Source organism: Trichosurus vulpecula, chromosome 1 (genome assembly GCF_011100635.1).
Source record: "Trichosurus vulpecula isolate mTriVul1 chromosome 1, mTriVul1.pri, whole genome shotgun sequence".
In the NCBI taxonomy this organism is placed as follows: domain Eukaryota; kingdom Metazoa; phylum Chordata; class Mammalia; order Diprotodontia; family Phalangeridae; genus Trichosurus; species Trichosurus vulpecula.
In genome coordinates this window covers 70049004-70061718 of record NC_050573.1, presented here as the reverse complement: position 1 = coordinate 70061718, position 12715 = coordinate 70049004, and positions in this window count along the sequence as shown.

Genomic DNA, 12715 nt, shown 5'->3' with positions numbered 1-12715 from the left:
GAAGTCAATCCAAGGATCATTTTTCCAAAAGAGATCTATTAAAGGGGTTTTTTTTATACTTGGAAGAATACGGGAGTGGGGTGCTGCAGTCTTCCAAATCTTGGTTTAGACCGGGGTAATGTGATCCCAAAGATGGCTTTCTATCTTTTCCTTTCATACAGAAAAAGTTCCATCTCCACCATGTGTAAGAAATGCTTCTTTTCCAGGAGTTCCAAGGTTGTAATTGGTGGGGAACAGGGTGCTGTCTGCTGCCTCTCCTTCCAAATCAATGCCTTGGGATTTTTGAGCTCAGTCATTGAGCTCAAAGAAAAGGAGAGTATAAGATTACCGTGTTTCCCGATTTATCAAGGTTAGATAACAAGGGGGGATGTGGTGGATCTTATCTATAATGCCAGTTGCTATTGGGCTATTCAAGTTTCAGATGGATACTTAACCTATGAAGTTATAATTGAGATGAGTGGGAAACCTCAGCTGGCTTTAGGGATGAATGCATAAGAAAGCAAGAAACAATTAACTCTTAAATGATGCTAACCAATTGATAAAAGGCATGAATCTTCCAAGGCAATTCTGCCTCTTAAAGTGTCTGTCAAATGCCAGTGGAATGACCATGGGTTATTTTCACAAGTAAAAAGTCAAAGACCTTATGGAGGTACTTATGGTCCCTCCCTACCAACCCCCAGGATTCTATAATAGGAGTGCTAACTAGGATACTATAGGAGAGAGAATAACTTTCCAAAGTATACAAAGATCCTAATGGGGGAAAAGGTCTTAATCATTAATATGGTTATGTATAAGTGTGTGTATGCGCAAGCATGCATGTGCATGACTTATATTGAAGGAACCACTACCAGGACCACAGAAGCTGGAAAAGACCCACTCCCTTATCCTAAAGGACCAGGTTCAGTTTTGGGGGACCCTGGCCTCTAATGAGAAGGTAGGCTAGGCTCTTTTTTTCTCAGTCTTTGGCTTATTAAACTCCTACCAGGTGACCTGGGGACAAGTTATTAAAGCTTAAGTTATGGCTGAAGTCTAGGTCTCCCCAAAGGAGGGGGGTGGTAAATGTATTCAGTATGTACAATGTGAACCAAGTATAGGGCAGGTATGTTATTTACAAAAGAAATACTAAGGGACTCACAGCCCACACTGACAGAACAACTTTAAATAAGATTCAGTAATGTATAGCTTCCATCTTACTCTCTTGGGAGGCTGATACTTAAACTTTATTAGAACATAAAGCAGTTTACAGGACTGCTCATTAGCCATTTTACGATTCAGCTTGGTTCTACACCTTCCAAACAAGCCCTGGTTCATGTCTTCTGGTGAAAAATGGGCCAGGCTTGGTCAAGTCTCTTGTTGGTTATTTTCTCCAAGAACACTCCTCACCTTGACTGTCAGATGCAACCCAATGAGACCCAGGACCTCCAGATCTCTCAGACTCACAAGGTCACCTCCAGGCCTGGTCACCTTGAGAATGACGTTCAATCACCTAGTCAGGAAAGGAAATACAAAGCAGAAAAGGCAGCCAGAGGCCCAGGAGAAAGCTTATCCAATTAGGTCCATACTCCACCTGTGAGTAGTAGCTGAGCTGAGAGAAAGAGCACAGCCTCGCATGGGGAGTCTAGAGACACCCAATTACCTGACACCTGGACTGCTGTATGTCCTTCATTCTCAAAGAGGACCATGACATCAGGGAGGTGATGCCATGACATACAAGTGAATTGGATTGAAGAGAGGGAAGGCTATGCAAAGTCACCAGCTTCACTTTCTCCTCCACAGCCATCTGGGTCCAGTGGCCAGATATGGATCAGGACAACTGGAGATGGCACAGGGTACATAGGGGACCTTGGCCTTTTCAAGCAGGTCTCAGTTTGACTGAGGCAGGGCCCATTAGGAGATTAAGGCTAAATAAAATGAGACAAAGAATGGCCTCTTAAAAAAATAGATCTGGGAGGGGGAAGACCCTCAGTTTCTGGCCAAAAGAGAAACAATTGTTGTTTACATTAATTCTGAGCCAGTCAAGGCCCAAACAGTGGCCAAGCAGGACTGGGACCTGGTTAAGGCTGGCCTTTAAGATAAAAAAGCAGAACAAAAAAAAAGTTTCTGAGATTAAAATTTACATTCCCTTTGGGCAGAGCACTGGCAGGTAAGGGTGTGATACCCTATGTGGAAAGAGAAGAAAGAAAGAAGGAAAGACAGAGAGAGTGAAAGAGAGAAAGAGAGAGAGAGAAAGAGAAAGAAGGAGAGAGGGGGGGGCAGGGGAGAGAAAGAATGAGAAGGAGTGAGAGAGGAAGGGAGGAAGAAAGGAAAGGAGGGAGGGAAGGAAGAAAGGAAGGAAAGAGGAAAAAAGTGGTGTTGCCCAACCTGAAGTTCTCTACTCACAGAGGTTGCTGTTTGTCCTTCATTCTAGAAGAGGGAGGTGATGCAATGACATACAAGTGAATTGGATTTAAATGAGGAAGGGCTTGGTAAGAACACAGTCTGAAGCCATCTCTCCTTTTCAAAGTTTATGGAATCTTCTGCTCCTTCAGATAAGCAGCCAATAAGGCAATCACACCATCATTTCAAAACACCCATGTTCTTCAGTGCTGAGACAATTCATGGCCAAGTTCAACCCCATCAGACCCAAGGGCTGAGTCATCATAACCATAGAGTCTCCAACAGTCTCCAGGGAAGCTCCAGGCACACACTCCTTGGGATGGCCCTGATAGGCCAATCCGACATCTCCCACATTTGTTTATATTCTGTAACAAATAATATCAATTAATTTATGTTGCCCAGAATGAGGAAAGATAACACTTATAGTTACAAAATTCTAAAACAAATAGATCTCTATAAATATCAAAAGAAAGGTTAGTGAAACCACATACTAGATACTATCGCAGTTGCAATTTAAAGGGCTCTACAACACAAATGTGAATGAGTAAGTATTAAGTGCTTCCTATGTGTCCGAGGCCCTGTGCTAAATGCTGGAGATACAAGCACAAGCAAGCAAGATATAGTCACAGTCCTCAAAGAACTTAAATTCTATTTGGGGAAGATAATACAGGTGGGAGAGGAGTGGTCAGGGAGGAGTCTTTGATTAGAGAAGTCAGAAGGAATGGTGACCAGAAGTATAAAGCAATTGAATGACAAGTCCTTTCCAAGAATGATAGCGTTGACTACTGTTCTTGGGTAAGGGTGGAACTGAAAGGAGAAAAGGGAAGGTACATACACAGCAGCATGGAATAAAAAATCCAGGAAGTGGCATGGAGGTCCTGGTTCTGGGCAATTAGGCAAGTTTGGATGAGAGGAGAGATTAGTAGAAAGGACACCAAGTAGCAGGCATTTCAATAATCCCGGATAGGAGATAAGCAACTAAGGCTAAAATCTGGGTGAGTGGAAAGAAGGGGATACATCCAATAATACTGCACAAATGACCAGATATAGGGATTTCTGGAAAGGGAAAAGTCAAGGACTACTCCAAAGTTGTGAACCAGGGTGAACTAACAATAACATCAATGAACTAGTGAGTTTGGAGGAATGGGTATTGGAGGTAAATATGAATTCAGTTTTGGATATATTAAGTTTGGGATGACTAGAGGATCTCCAGGTAGAGCTGTTACAGCAAGCAGTTGGTAATGAATTCAGGAGAAATATTAGAACTGGATACCTAGATATGGGAGTGAACCTGAGAAAGCTGATGAAATAAAAGGATAGTATATTTAGTTAGAGGTCTGAAGCCCAACCCCTTTCATTTTATGTACACATAAGCTAAATCCTAGAGTGGTGAAATTACCTGTCCAGAGTCATAAGGCTAATAAACATCTGAAAGAAGATTCAAACCCAGGGCTTCCTGATTAAGTCTAGCTCTCTTCTGTGTGTATGTTATTTCCTCTTTGAGCCAATTCTGGTGAGAGTAAGATTCACTCACTCTACCTCACCTCCCCCTTCCCCTCTACTGCAAAAGTTTTTTTCTTTCCTCTTTTATGTGAAATAATTTACCCCATTCTCCCCCTCCCTTTCTCCTTCTCTAAGTATATTCCTCTCTCACCCCTTAATTTTATTTTTTAGATATCCTCCCTTCATATTCAACTCACACCTGTGCCTTCTGTCTATATATGCTCCTTCTAACTACCCTAATAATGAGGAAGGTCTTATGAGTTACAAATATTACCTTCCCATGTAGGAATGTAAACAATTTAAACTTATTAAGTCCCTTATGATTTACCTTTCCTGTTTACCTTTTTATGCTTCTCTTAAGTCTTGTATTTGAAAGTCAAGTTTTCTGTTCACCTCTGATCTTTTCATCCCCTGAAAGATTATACTCAATTTTGCTGGGTAAATGATTCTTCGTTGTAATCCTAGCTCCTTTGCCCTCCAGAATTTCATATTCTAAGCCCTCTGATCCTTTAATGTAGAAGCTGCTAAATCTTGTGTTATCCTGACTGTGGCTCCACCATAATTGAAATATTTCTTTCTGCCTACTTGCAATATTTTCTCCTCAACCTGAGAGCTCTGGAATTTGGCTATAATATTCCTAGCAGTTTTCCATTGCAGTTTTGGCTATAATATTCCTAGCAGACCTTTGTTGCTGTGTCTGTGGGCTGAGAGGTCTGGAAACCACCACTGCTGCCAGTGATTCGGTAGCCCCAAGGCCTGTTCCAGGTTTGCTGGGTCCCAGTCTTCGCTAGCAAAACCTGTGCTCCTCTCTCTCCCTGCCTGCCAACCTTCCAAGTTGTCCTGGGACGGACATGTGTTTCACTCCATCTTTTTGTGGGTTCTACTGCTCTAGAATTTGTTTAGAGTCATTTTTAAAGGTATTTGGAGGGATTTGGGGAAGAGCTCAGTTGAGTCCCTGCCTTTATTCCACCATCTTGGCTCTGCCCCCTAAGTCTAGCTTTCAGTGCACTACAACACAGAGCCCAGGACAGAGCTTTATGGGACATTCACAGTTAGGTGTTGGGAGACATGATCTAGCAAAGACAAACAAACAGAATGCTCGGAAAGAGAACCTAGGAGGTTTAGTGTCATGGAAACCAAGAGGGGAAAGCATGTCCAAAAAGAGAGAGTGGTTGACAGTGTCCCAAGCTACAGAGAGGTCAACCAAAATGAGATTGAGAAAAAGGCCTTTGGAGTTAGCAGCTGAGATCGTTGGTAACCTTGGAGAGAGCAGTTTCACTTGAATGGTGGGGTGGAAGCCAGATTGCTAGAGACTGAGAAATGAGTGGGAGGTGAGGAAATGGAGGCAAGGTGCGTGGGCAATTATTTCTTGGAATTTGAATCTGAAAGAGAGGAGACATAGGATGATAGGAAATAGTAGAGTCAAGTGCGGGGGTTTTGGGGGATGGGATTGTTTCTTTTTTAAGGGTAAGAAAAACCCAGGCATCTTTGCTGCAGGGTTCCAAGGTTAGACTGTATTGACGGAACTTGCAGTCCATCAGAAACAGCAAAAGTAGTTAGAAAAGGAAGCTAATGAATGGTGGGCTGAGCTCTTCCCCAGTTACTACCCATCCTCAATCATACACAGCAGCCTCCCTACCAGCACTCTGAGCCACAAGCCTGAGCATCTTTGTCTCTGCCCTTCTGTTGCTACTCCCTCCCTACTACTCAACTGAAAGTTTGCTTCACATTGTTTGCCCTGCACAAAAAAAAGGAAAGAAAAAAAGAAAAAGAAACCCTGGTTATAGTTCTCTAGATGTTATAGGCAGCAGAGAAAAAGCTAGTGGATGAAGAGAGACTGAAGATGAGAGAAAGAGGTAAAGAAGTAAAGGAGCAGGGAATGTAATCACAAGCACTACTGTTTGTTAGTCTTGGCAAAGAGAGGACCTACCTCTTCCTGTGAGACTGGAACAAAGGAGAGAATGGCAGTAATGAAGAGAGGGTTGAGGGATATAGTGGGGGAAAAGAACTGGACAGATGGCTCCTGTTGTCCTAGAGATGAAGTTCTCAGCTGAGAAGGAGAGAAAAGCTACGATAGCAAGTCTGAAAGTTTAAAATATGAAGTCCCTGCTCTTCACTGAATCTCCAGCTGTATCAAGAAACCCTGGACTACTTGCGTATGGCTGGTGCTTAAGATTTGCTGATCAAAGAATGTATGGATGAAATATGTGTGTGTGTGTGTGTGTGTGTGTGTGTGTATATATATATGCACACACACATATATATACATACATACATACGTACAGATGAATGAAAAAGCACTCATCAATTATTGGGCTAAGCACTGGGGTACAAAAGGGGACGGCGGGGGGGGGGGGGGGGGGGCGGCGCGGGGCAGCAGGGCAAAAGATGTCTGAGGCATAAGATGAAAAGCATGACTGCCTAGGCCACCTAGATATAGAACCATTCACCAGGAAGGTCAGCAGGGGGCCTCAGAGCAGAAGTTCCAAGACTGAAAAGTTCAGTCCTCTAGGGCATGTTCTCTGGTTCAGAGGAGCAACTTGAGGGTAGCTGGAAGGAAGGATTGGTTCTGCATCCAACTACTCACACACTACAGACCCAGAGTAAGCATCAAGATGTGAGTCAATTTCTGCTCACTCTTTTCCAAGTTATGTTGCCTTGGGAAAAAGAAAACTGGTGGGTGCTAGGTAGCCAAAAGGGACTTTCTGGTTAGGTTAGGTTAGATTAAGGACTCCTAGTTTTCACTAAGTTATCCACAAACATTAAGCACCCGCTATGTGTCAGGCACTATGCTAGACAATGTGGAAAGAAAGAAGAAAGAAAGAAAGAAAGAAAGAAAGAAAGAAAGAAAGAAAGAAAGAAAGAAAGAAAGAAAGAAAGAAAGAAAGAAAGAGAGAAAGAAGGGAAGGAAGGAAGGAAGAAAGGAAGGAAGAAGGAAAGAAAGGAAGAAAGAAAGAAGGAAAGAAAAAGAAAAGAAAAGAAGGAAAAAGGAAGGAAGGAAGGAAGAAATATTGCCTGAGGCCAAGGAATTTTGCATTCTATGTGGCAGACAAAATGTGTATGAAAAAATGTATATCCAAAATAATAAAAGATTATTTGGGGGAGGAGGGAGAGGACACTAGTAAACAGGGGGAAGAATCAGGAAAGGCCTGATGGAGGTGTCCCTTGAACATAGCTGGGATTGTTTGGTTTTTTTATATTTTTAATAAACACCCCCCAAAAAGCATTTCTATATACAAAGTAGAACAGAACAGAAGTGTACATGAAATGCTGATCTCTCTTACATGGCTTGCTTTTTTTTTCCTCTTAAGTATTAATAAATTCAACAAGTAAGCTCTCCTGCTGGTCTGTGTTTTCCTTCTGGACTTCCTTCTGTTCTCTTTATGATTAGTCTTGAAGGAAAAAAAGAGATATCAAGAGACTGAGGTGAGGAGGGAATGCCTTCCAGGCATTGGGGGGCAGCCTGTGCAAAGATGTGAAGACAGGGGATAGAGTATTCTTTGTGAGGAACATCTAGACCAGTTTGGCAAAACCTTAGAGTTCAGGAAGTGGGGTGATGAGTTTGAAAAGATAGGTTGGGTCCAAATTGTTAAGGGCTTTAAAAACATCCTGGAGACCACACCAGCCATGGGTTCTAATGTCAGTGAAGGCAACATGATCTCAGCCAGCTCTCAGGTGAGAGACAATCCCTGGCCAAAGATAATTCTTTGTTCTGCTAAAAGAAAAAAAAAGGTGGGGCTGGAGGCCTGAGGAGGCAGAACCTTAATCATAGCTCTCTGGTTGTAGAGGAGTTGGTTTTTGGTTTTTTGCTTTCCACAATCAAAATGAGATATTTAAGCAGTTGAATAAATAATTAGTCACTACTTGGGGAGGAGACTGATTGCTACTTCCTGTTCTTTCTGGACTACATAAAACCATCTGTGAGTGAAGTCAGTTCTTAGCTTAAGGACAAAGGGGGAAATGCAACATACATACATACATATATACATACATACATACATACATACATACATACATACATACATACCTAGAATGTTAGAAATGGAAGGGACCTTTGTTATTTGTTGTACAGTCATTTCTTCATGACCCCATTTTGGGTTTTCTTGGCAAAGATATCAGAGTGGTTTGCCATTTCCTTCTCCAGTTCACTTTACAGATGAGGAAACTGAGGCAAACAGGGTTAAATGACTTGCCCAGGTTCACACAGCTAATTAAGTGTCTGAGGCACTTAAGTACTTACTATGTGCTTTCCCTCTTTGGGCTTGAGTTTTTCCCTTTGAAAAAAAGAGTAGACTGGATTAGATAAATATTTAAGGTACCTTTCAGACAGCTAGGTGGTGCAGGGGACAGGCCTGGAATCAGAAAGACTCAACTTCCTCAGTGGCCTCAGAAACTTACTAGCTGTGTGACCCTAGGGAAGTCATTTAACCCTGTTTGCCTCAGTTCCTCCCAAATAATATCCCTTATGAATATGAGTGGAGGTGATGAATAGATTTAGAGGATTAGATCTGGTAGATAGTGTGCCTGAAGAACTATGGACAGAAGTCTGCAACATTGTACAGGAGGCAGCAACAACAAAAAAAAAATCCCCCCCCCCCCAAAAAAGAGCAAAGAAGCTGTCTGATGAAGTTTTACAAATAGCTAAGGAAAGAAGGATGGTGAAAGTTAAAGGAAAAAGGTAAAGATATATCTAACCAAAAGCAGTATTCCCAAAAATAGCAAGGAGAGAAAAGGGTTTTTTTTTTGGTTTGGTTTTGTTTGGTTTTTTTTTTGCTTTTTGGCAGGGCAATTGGGGTTAAGTGACTTGCCCAAGGTCACATAGCTAGTAAGTGTGTGTCAAGTGTCTGAGGCCCAGTTTGAACTCAGGTCCTCCTGACTCCAGGGCCGGAGCTCTACTCACTGAGCCACCTAGCTGCCCCAAGAAAAGGTTTTCTTAAATGAGCAATGCAAAGAAATAGGGAAAAAAATAGAATGGGAAAGATAAGAGATCTCTTCAAGAAAATTAGAGATATTAAGGGAAAGCTTCATGCAAAAATGGGTATGATAAAAGACAAAAATGGTATTAACTAATAGAATTAATAGAAGCAAAAGAGACTAAGAAGAGGTAGCAAAAATATACAAAAGAACCATAACCATGGTGTGGTTACTGATCTAGAGCCACACATCCTGGAGAATAAAATCAAGTGGGCCATTGCTAACATTAAGGTAGTGAAGGTGATGAAATTCCAGCTGAGCTATTTAAAACCTTAAAAAATTATGCTGTTAAAATGTTGCACACAATAGGCCAGCAAATCTGAAAAACACAACAGTGCCCACTGGATTGGAAAAGATCTGTTTATGTCCCAATCCTAAAGAAGGGCAATGCCAAGAAATGTTCAAATTTCCAAACAAATGCACTCATTTCACGTGCCAGCAAAGTTGTGCTTAAGATTGTTCCAGGTAGGCTTCAGCAATATGTGAACCAAGAATTACCAGAAAAGCAGGCTGGTTTTTGAAGAAGCAGAGGAACTAGAGACCAAATTGCCAACGTTCATTGGATTGTGGGAAAAGCAGGAGAATTCCAGAAAAACATCTACTTCTCCTTCATTGACCACCCTAAAGTCTTTGGCTGTGTAGATCACAATAAATAGTAGCAAGTTCTCAAAGAGATGGGAGTACCAGATCATCTTACTTGTCTCTCAAGGAACCTGTATGCTAGCCAAGAAGCAACAATTAGAACCAAACATGGAACAACTAATTGTTTTAAGATTGGAAAAGGAGTATGACAAGGCTGTATATTGTCATCTTATTTGTTTAACTTAACATGCAGGGCACATCATGCAGGCTAGATGAATCAAAGGCCAGAATTAAGGTTATGAGGAGAAACAGCAACAATCTTAAATATGCATATGATACCACTCTAATGGCAGAAAGTAAAGAGGAATTATGAAGCCTCTTGATGCAGGGAGAGGAGATTGCAAAAGCTTGCTTAAAGCTTAATATTAAAAAAAAAACTCCTAATACCTTGGCAACTGGTCCCATTCACTTCCTGGCAAAGAGAGAGAAGAAATGGAAGAAGTGTAAGATTTCATATTCTTGGGCTCAAAGATCACTGCAGATGGTTACCCCAGCCATGAAACTGGAAATGGAAGGAAAGTTATGGCAAATCTGGACAGCATACTAAAAATCAGAGACATCACCTTGCCCACAAACATTTGTATAGTCAAAGCTATGGTTTTTCCAGTAGCAATTTATGGTCATGAAAGTTGAACCATAAGGAGAGTGGAGTACTACAAAACTGAAGCTTTCGAATTATGGTACTGGAAAAGACTTTTGAGAGTCCCTTGGATAGCAAGGTCATATGAGTCAATACTTAAAAAAACTAATTTAGGCTATTCACTGAAAGGTCAAATACTGAAGCTAAAGCTTAAATATTTTGGCCACATAATAAGAAGATGGGACTCAATGGAAAAGACCCTGATGTTGGAAAGGCTGAAGGCAAAAGGAAAAGGGGACAGCAAAGGATGAGATGGATAGATGGTATCATGGAAACCATTAATATGAATTTGGACAGACTTCAAGAGATAGTGGAGGATAGAAGGGCCTAGAATGATTGGAGTCATGACTCAACAACAACAACAAAAGCTTGTTGAATCGTTCAGGGTCACAGGTCAGCTCTTATTCAGAGTCTCTGCCTTCCAAGTGTGGCACTTCCAATGCCTGTGTGAAATCAGCAAAAATATATTGAATATTTGCTAAATGGCAGAAGATTGTAACAGACATTTCCCAGACTAAGAGCAAGGTGATCTAGGTTCTGGTCTAGTTCCCTTACTAGAAAGAAAGAAGGAAGGAAGGAAGGAAGGAAGGAAGGAAGGAAGGAAGAAAGGAAGGAAGGAAGGAAGGAAGAAAGAAAGAAAGGAAGGAAGGAAGGAAGGAAGGAAGGAAGGAAGGAAGGAAGGAAGGAAGGAAGGGAAGGAAGGAAGGAAGGAAGGAAGGAAGGAAGGAAGGAAGGAAGGAAGGAAGAAAGGAAGAAAGAAAGAAAGGAAAAAGAAAAATGAAGAAGAAAAAAAGCAGTTCAGCAAAGCTAAGCAATACATCAGCCAAGTCTGGTAATACTCAATACCCATAGCTCCCACCTCTATAAAGTCTGAATCTGTTCTTCTGGGCCAAGAGTGGTCACTAAAATTACATGTCATTTTGTTATTATTATTAGTCTTTCCATTCCCACTGTTGTACTCACTGAGCATATTATTGTCTTGTTTCTGCTTATTTCATTTTGCATCAATTCATATAAATCTTTTAATGCTTCTCTATATTCTTCATATTCATTATTTCTTATAGTGCAGTAATATTCCATTATATTATGTGCCACAATTTCTTTAGTCATTCTCCAGTCGATGGGCATATCCTTTGTTTCCCAGTTCTTTGATTCTATAAAAAATATTGCTATAAATATGTTGGTATATGTGTAACTTCTCTGTATTTGACTTCCAAAGAATATAATCTAGCAACAAGATCTCTGGCTCAAAGGCTATGAACATTTTTAGTCACTTTCTTAGCATTATTTCAAATTGTTCTTCAGAATAGCTGGACCAATTCAAAACTCTGCCAAAAGTATATTTTTATCCCTACAACCTCTCCAACATTGACTAGCTAACATTTCCCTTGTAGACATTGTTTCATTGTTAGAAAATGTTTCTTTACATTAAGCCAAAATCTGTCTTCTCTGTAACCTGGAACCATCATCATCTCTATACAGATGATCTCCAGAGCTATATACCTAGCCCTAGCCCTTGTAGAGACCAGCCCTACGTTGCCAAATGCCTCTTGAACATTTCAAAGTGTGCCATAGGCATCTCAACATGTCCAAAACAAAACTCTTTATCTTTTCCCCCAAACCCTCCTCTCTTGTGATCTTCTCTATTACTGCTGAGGACACTCATCCTTCCAGCCACCGAGGGTCACAACTTCAATCTCACCTTCAGCTCTTCATCACCCAATATATCCAATCCGTTCCCATATCTTATTGTCTCTACCTTAATGGCATCTCTCACATGTGTTCCCTCCTCTCCACCCACACAGCCACCACCCTTCTTCAGGCCTTCATCACCTCACATGTGCACTATTGCAAGAGGCTTCTACCTCAGATCTCTTCCCCTTTCAATCCAGCCTCCACTCAGCTGCAAAGATGATTTTTATAAAGATTGGTCTGGTAAGCTGCCCCCCCAGTTCAGTAAACTCCAGAGGCTCCCTATTACTTCCAAGATCAAATACTACACTACAATCCAGCCACAATGGCCTAATAGCAATTTCTTGAACACAACACCATCTCTGATCTGGGTGACTCTGAACTGGCTGTCCACCAGACCTGATAGACTCATGCCTCTCATCTCAGTTTCTTGGATTTCCTTGGCTTCCATTGAAGACTGTAATAGTAATTACGGTGGGACTTTTTGCTGTTTGAATGGGGCAGATAAAGTGGGATGTTTTTGTATTTCTCAGCACTGAGACAATTGGGAGTCATTGATTTGTATCTGATGTGATATTGGGGGTAGGGAACTTCTCCACACCCAGCCTGGGTGAGGTTGGGGCCCTCGGGGCCCTGAACAGGATATATAAGCACAGAGGTTGGTGTTTTCTCTCGGAACTCTTAGCCACAGCAAGAGTGGTGCGTGACTCTGGGCCAGCCGTTGTAATGAGCTCCCCAGCTGAACACTCAGATGTAGATAACTATGAATTGTATTTGGCCTGTAATTCAGGGTGCTGGTTTTTTCCCCTGAACTAGGTGGATGTTATTTGTATGCTAGATTAAAGATTGTTAACCCGTCAACGTTGCTTTCCTTAAGTAAAGCAGATC